At 32.5% G+C, this 7,118-nt stretch overlaps 1 pseudogene; it reads left to right on the forward strand.

Annotated features, from left to right (window-relative positions):
- Positions 1-5,922: 5,922 nt before the first annotated feature.
- On the forward strand, positions 5,923-6,498 carry LOC143565544 (secreted RxLR effector protein 161 pseudogene; annotated as a pseudogene).
- The last annotated feature ends 620 nt before the right edge of the window (positions 6,499-7,118 follow it).

Genomic DNA, 7,118 nt, shown 5'->3' on the forward strand with positions numbered 1-7,118 from the left:
AATAAAGCGAATAAGAATAATGTACGAATTTACGTTTCGTAAAAATACAAACGAATATGGATCGAAGATCAATGAACAATCAAAATAAACTTCATAAACAAAATTCTAAAGACGTGGATGTAAAATCACTTTGGGTGTGTCTGAAAAATAAAATACGTGAAGGAGAAGTTAAAGAAACGAAAATGTTGCTTGTGACGCTTATATTCTCGAATGTCGGTTTATTTGGGGTAGGAGAGGTTGACGTGGGAGGTGGTGCCATGATTTCTTAGCCGAAACTCATTGGCATTAATGAAGGGGAAAGAAAGGAGAACTTTAATCTATGAAAATCAATTGTAAATCGTGATGCTTTTGAATCTAATGGTGAAATGAATTTATTTAGACAAAAAGTTTTAGCTATCACAAAGACTTGCAAATTTTTATGAAGTTTTCGCATAAAAATAAATGTTTTATTTTGGCCTGCGGCCTAGGTAGAAAGGAAAGAAATGATTGTCAAGGTATCCGACTTGTTGAATGAAAAAAATAGCCTTAAAGGGCTTAAGACTTGTTTGGAACATAACGTTTACTTTAAACATGGTTTGAATAAATAATTACATTATTATTAGTGGTGACGATAATACTAATAATAATATTACTAATAATATTAAATAGTATTAATAAATTTTATTAATAATAATATTGATAATGATGGTAATAAAAATAATGATGACGGTAATGGTACTAATAATAATGGTGGTAGTAATATTAATAACGATGTTAATAACTTTAATAATAATAATAGAGGTAATAAATCATTTTTAAAGAAAACTCATTTGATTGAAAGTTAAAAACAGCCAAAGATTTGGGTTTAAGCGCGAGGTGTTAGTAAAAGAGACAAAATATAGGAGTGTATGCAAAATAAAATATAGACGATTTTGATGAGTTTTGTAAAGATCTAAGTATTGAAACCGGGAAATCCTGTAAGCTCGACAAAGGATACGGGGTTAGGATATTGCATGGCGGAACCAAGTTAGGCCTTCCAAAGTATAGCGGGTGTGCTAGGGTCACCACGATGATAGTAGGCTTGAAGCATGAGGTCAAACATGTGATTGAGACAAATGTTTAGGTACAGGTCTTGCAGATGGGCGAGTGGCGTTGAGTTTGGGTGGGTTTTAGCAATAAGTGATAATTGAATCTACCACAAATTGAAGTATATCAACATTTCAGGGAAGTAAAGTGGTGGGATTTACACATACAATACAAACGGTGTGTTTCAGTGTGAGGCCTTTCGGTTGGGTTTAGTTTGCGTTTCCAATAATGGTGCTAGGCTTGAATTTGAATTTACTATAGCGATGGAGGTGTGTGTGGTTAAACATGAAGTGATTGGGATGGCGGAGGCCATTTGCTTGATAACTTGGATTGTCATTTCGCCGGTTGAGTGCGACAACTAGGAAAACGAGAAGGCGTGATACGAAACGTGAGGAATTTGCGTAGCTTGGGACGTAAGTATTAAAACAACTAATAGATACATCAATGAAACAAGTAAAGAAAAGAAATCATATGAAACAAAATTTGAAATCGAAATTGGAATTCCCATGAGACGTCATGAGTTTTCACATTTAACAAACGAAAATCTAAAAAAAATTATTAAATAATCATATGGAATAAATATTAAACTTAACGATAAATTGTAGAAACGAATTGTAAATCGAGTGTTCATGTACCACCATAACTTAATTCTAAAACATAACTGTAAATGAATATAACAATAAGGTAATCGAATTGAAATTCGACCACTCATATATCACCATGACCTTTCGAATTTTCAATTATAAAACGTAGTAGTAAATGAATAAAATAATATAGTAATCAAATCGAAATTTAACCATTTATATATCACCATAACTTTTTGAATTTTCAATTGTAAAACATATTAGTAAAATAACAAAGGAATAGTTTGAAATTCGGTTATTACTTTGCAAACTTTTAAAAGTTTAAGCCGTAAATGAGCGTATAAATAAAAAAACGTGTCACAATTTTTTTTTAAACTTAACTATTATCGTAAAAAAATGCCTAATTAAATCGAACCGAAAGCTGGGTATTCGTGTACAGACTTCCAATTAAAACACATTGTAAAATATAGAGGAGTGCAACCATATTCTTTTCACAAAGAGAACATGGCCATGTTTGAAAACTTAAAGTTGTGATTCACATGGCGTTGAAAGTGGTATGCTTTGGCTTAATAGAGTTCATGCCCTTTCCTAACTCTCCAGGTAAGCAACCGGGTCCCGCGTCTGATTGGGATTTATACGCATTGCTTATCCTTAGGTTTCAATAACCTTGGTGTCAAGAGTTTCGGAAAACAGGCACGTCCCCCTTACGGTTACTACATACCCGCCATAAAGAACCATCTTTAAGAGGAAGAAATATCGGGTAACCAAAAATCAAAAATCTGATTATTGAAATTGAAAATCTTTGCGTTAGGCATAAGCCTTGGACTTGTGTGTGCTTGTGTAATTGAAGTAATTGAATCATCAGTATAATAGTAACAACTAAGTGCTTTAAATAATCACATAAGGCGCACATAATTTATAATTATGCAACCTAAGCAATTAAGCAAATAAACTATAACTAACTAGAACACTACGTCTAATGTCCTATCTTATAGTCACGGCTCTGATTCCAATTTGTAACACCCCGGCTAAAGCAGAAACGCCTGAGTGTGACGTACAGATTGCCCAAAACACATGTGACACTATTAAGTGACAATATTATCATTAATTAATTTATACATCAAGTACACAAGTTTGTAACAAGAAATACAAGGAAATACAAGAAGAATTAACATCTTGACCATTTATTAATATAACCTAAGTACTAATGTCTTTGTCACGACAACATCTTCTAAATAAGGTACCTGTAGCATATATATTAAATAAAGGTCAACTATATGAATAGTTGGTGAGTTCACACAAGTTTTGATATAAGTACATAAAAATCTACAATTCCATGAACAAGTGTAAATGAGCAAGTAATGTCCTTTCCAACTGGGATTGTGCACCAGCGTACTCAGATAAGCGCAAGTAAGGTCCTTTCCAGTTGGGATTGTGCACCAACATACTTGGATAATGAGGCCCTTTTCCACTCATAACAACAAATGTATTGAGCGCAAAGGGGGGGGGGGGCGTATGATCATACTATCTTGAAGTAATCCATGAGCAAGTAATTTGTAGCAAGTAACAAGTAAACACACAAGTCCATGTAGAGAATTGTAGTTTGTAAATAATGAATAAACGAAATTGAATTGTTGATATGATATATATGCTACCCCCAAAATAGTTAAAAAGGGTAAAAAGGGGTTTTGAGAAACTCACCTTGAAGTTGAAGACAAACTTGAAATAAAACCAAAAGCGTGCAAATGAAACCAAGCAATTGAACTTCACGAACTAGAATTAAATATACAAAGTAAAATATTATTAACTAACAATAAAAGTAAATAAATCGGGTTGTCTGAATTATAAGTGTTTAATGTATGTTTTATTATGGAGTTGGATAATATGATTTGTTTATACGTTAACGAATTTTAACGAATTGTTAATAAATTATGAATTTAATATTAGTTTAAATTATGAGATTAATATCAAGTTTGAATATTAAAAGGGTTACATAAATATGGGTGTTAACGATATATTTTACTTTGAAAACAAAGGTGTCAACGAATTATAAAGTTTAATGAAATAATATTTATTAATATAATATTACTTACGAGATTAGTATTAAATTTGAATATATTAATGTTTACGGGGTTTTGGCGTTACCTGTATAAACGTTTGTCGATTTAGAGTTAAACTTACAACGATATTAGATTACATATATACATATTTATATTGTGATTTTACGAGTGTTAACAACGGTTCGGGTTTGTAAAAGGTTGGATTTTTGGATAAAAAGGTTAAAACAATCTAAACAATTGTTATTTAACATAAAAATAATTTTATTGATTTTGAAATGATTTATAATAATTTTTATAAATTTTATTTGGTTAAAAAATATTAAAATAAAGGTTTTAAAAGAATACAAGAAAACAAAACAAACAATACAACTGCAATGACCCGGGTTCGAACCCGGGTCCCCAAGTTGACAGGTTCAAGGACTAACCAGCGGACCAGATTGTTTGTTTGTTAAACTATCAGAAATAAATGTATATAATACATGTTACTAGTTCATCATCTTCATTATAACCCTAGAAATTCAAATCTGTTAATCCGTCCCATGTTTGCTTAATTAAGTTTAGGGTTTTGCTAATTGGCTAAAAACGAATAAAAACCATATAACAAATACCTAGTATGGTACCGGATTGATGACGAACGGGACTCGCCGGAAAACAACTTTGACGAGCTAATTTGTGATATTTGGGACTGTTTCAGTTGAAAGTGATGATTGGGGAAAAGTTTAGATATATGTTAAAGTCATGTTTATAATTTATTTTGGTCGATTAGGGATTAATTCAAGTTATTAGAGTTTGAGTAATAATCCGATCGGTTCTATAAATTACGCGTTAATGGTGCGTAAATGGTGAAATAAATTAGTTAATAGTGTTTAGGTGATGTGGAGACGTCATTTCGGGTAATTAACGGATCAAAACGGAGCTCGGCGGTCGTTTTTACATATCGCCGGCGCCGGAATCCGGCGGCCGGAATTTGGATCAAAAAAAGGGAGGGACGGCTGGGCTGGGGGTGAAAATAATTATTTTATTATATTAATTTGATTTATTTACGTTTTAGCCCCTAAACTTTAATATTCTATTAAACCTGGATATAAACTATATTTACCAATTAAACTTGAACTTTTGAATGTTATAAAAACCACGTCAAGGTTTATAAACTTAGCTATTTTTTTGTAGTATGCCCGGATAGTTCGGGTCTCGTTCAATTAGGCATTTTTGAAATTAGGGTCTCATTTTTGAACGAAACGAAATAGGTAATAAACGAATAACGACTACAAACGTCGTAATTATTAATAATTTATCGAATGGTATTTACAAATACATTGAAATGACGAAACGGGTCAGTTTAACGAATTCAATATAAAAATACATAAACGAATTTGGAATATATATATATATATATATGAAAATTTAAATAGAATAAAACCGAAAATTTAAAATGGGTCGGGTTTTCGGGTTTGAAAAGTAACGAATGTCTATTTGTATGTTGTTAAGTTAATGTAATAATCACTTTAAATAAATTTAAAATAGACGTTGTGTGAACAAACCTTTGAAAAACTTAAGACATTTTTCTATACCATTACACGCACACCAAAAACACATTGGTTGTTGAACTGTTTTAACTATCATATCCCATCATTAGCAACGCAACTTATGTATAGGTTTCCAGACCATTTCAAAAACACTATATAACCGTTTTAAAATGGTCTTTTTCTGCACTAGTGAATGGTTCTTGAATTAAAATAAATAAAATAAACAAAAACTTCAAGAATGTAAGAACTTGTTAAGGTGTGACCATTAAGGATCATCTGGTAAATCAATGATAAACATCATAAAAATAATAATAATAATAATAATAAACTTTCATGAAAATTAAAAATTTAAAACTGGTCTTGTTTTCGGGTTTGAAAAACAACAAATGTTATAGCTATTTGGGATGATTGAAGATGTAAGACCTAGTTAGACATTGGATGATGTAATTATTTTAAGTTATTTTGTTGTGAAACTCTCGTGTACGATGATTTGGATAAATAAATTAAATATTGACACTTTATATTTATATTAGTGTGTTTGAGCTATGATACAAATTGTGTCATGCCCCTGCATGTTCCGCCATTAGGTTTGGGGGTGACATTTAAAGACCTTGGTATTCTGAAATATTAGGAATTGAAGTAGCACGGACAAAAGATGGCATTGTCCTTAGTTAAAGAAAGTATGTTATGGACATCTTGGATGATAGTGGTATGTTGGGTTGTAAACCAAGTGTTTTCCCTATGGAACAGGACACCAAACTTGGTAGGGATAACAAAGAAGTGCGTGTGGATGCCGGAAAGTATAGAGGATTAGTGAGTCGACTTCTTTATTTACAAGCCACTAGACCCGATATTACTTATTCTGTCAATATTTTTAGTCATTTCATTGCTGATCCTCAACAAAATCATTTGAAAGTAGCTATAAGAGTTCTCAGATACTTGAAGTCCACTCCTGGTCAAGGTATTTTACCTCCAAAAGGTGGTGGGGTGAATCTCATTGGTTATACCGATTCAGATTGGCTTGGGTGTCAAGATACAAGACGTTCACGAACTGGTTATATTTTGCTTCTGGGAGGGGATCCTATTTCTTGGAAATCGAAAAGGCAATTCGTTGTGTCCGTGTCTTCCAATGAATCTGAATATCGGGCTATGGCATCGACAGTTTGTGAAGTTTTTTTGGTTCGATGGCTTTTAAAACATTTGGATGTCTCCAAATTGGCCCGACAGAATTACTCAGTGATAATCTTGTTGTTAAACACATAGAAAATAATCCAATTTTTCATGAACGCACGAAGCATGTTGAAATGGATTGCTACCTTTTCAGATTACGTGTGGAGTCGAAGGATATTGAGTCGTTACATATTGGTACTAAGGAAAACATTGATGACGTGTTCACGAAATCCCTAGTAGTAGACAGTTGCAGTTTTTACTCGGCAAGTTGCGCATTTGTGATATCCATGCTCCAACTTGCAGGGGAATATAGAAAAGATACTAATTTGTGATGTTTTCCTTATTTATAGTTTGGTATTTGTATTTCTACATTTTCCAGGTATTTTTCATTGATTTAGAAAATAAACCTATCAAATTCTTTACTCTTAGGCTCGTTTAGCTTCGAGCTCAAGCTTATCTAAACTGCCTCGTTTAATTTTGAGCTTAGTTCGAATTCATGTCTGCTCAACTCAGCACTCTTTTATAGGCATCATTACATCCAAAGGATAAAAGGGGCAATTGCCCTCTTTGGGTGGTGGTCTTCGCAGTGTGATGGTTCTAATTGTGTAATTTATTTCTTGTATTTACATTGTCACAAGATTGCGATATGGGGGTGTATGATGGTCACATGGCATGATCATGTGTTTTAGCTATTAAGTTAGCTTGTCCATGAA

This window comes from Bidens hawaiensis, unplaced genomic scaffold (genome assembly GCF_021521415.1).
Source record: "Bidens hawaiensis isolate Kalapana, Puna unplaced genomic scaffold, B.hawaiensis_p1.1 tig00022407_1, whole genome shotgun sequence".
Taxonomy (NCBI): Eukaryota; Viridiplantae; Streptophyta; class Magnoliopsida; order Asterales; family Asteraceae; genus Bidens; species Bidens hawaiensis.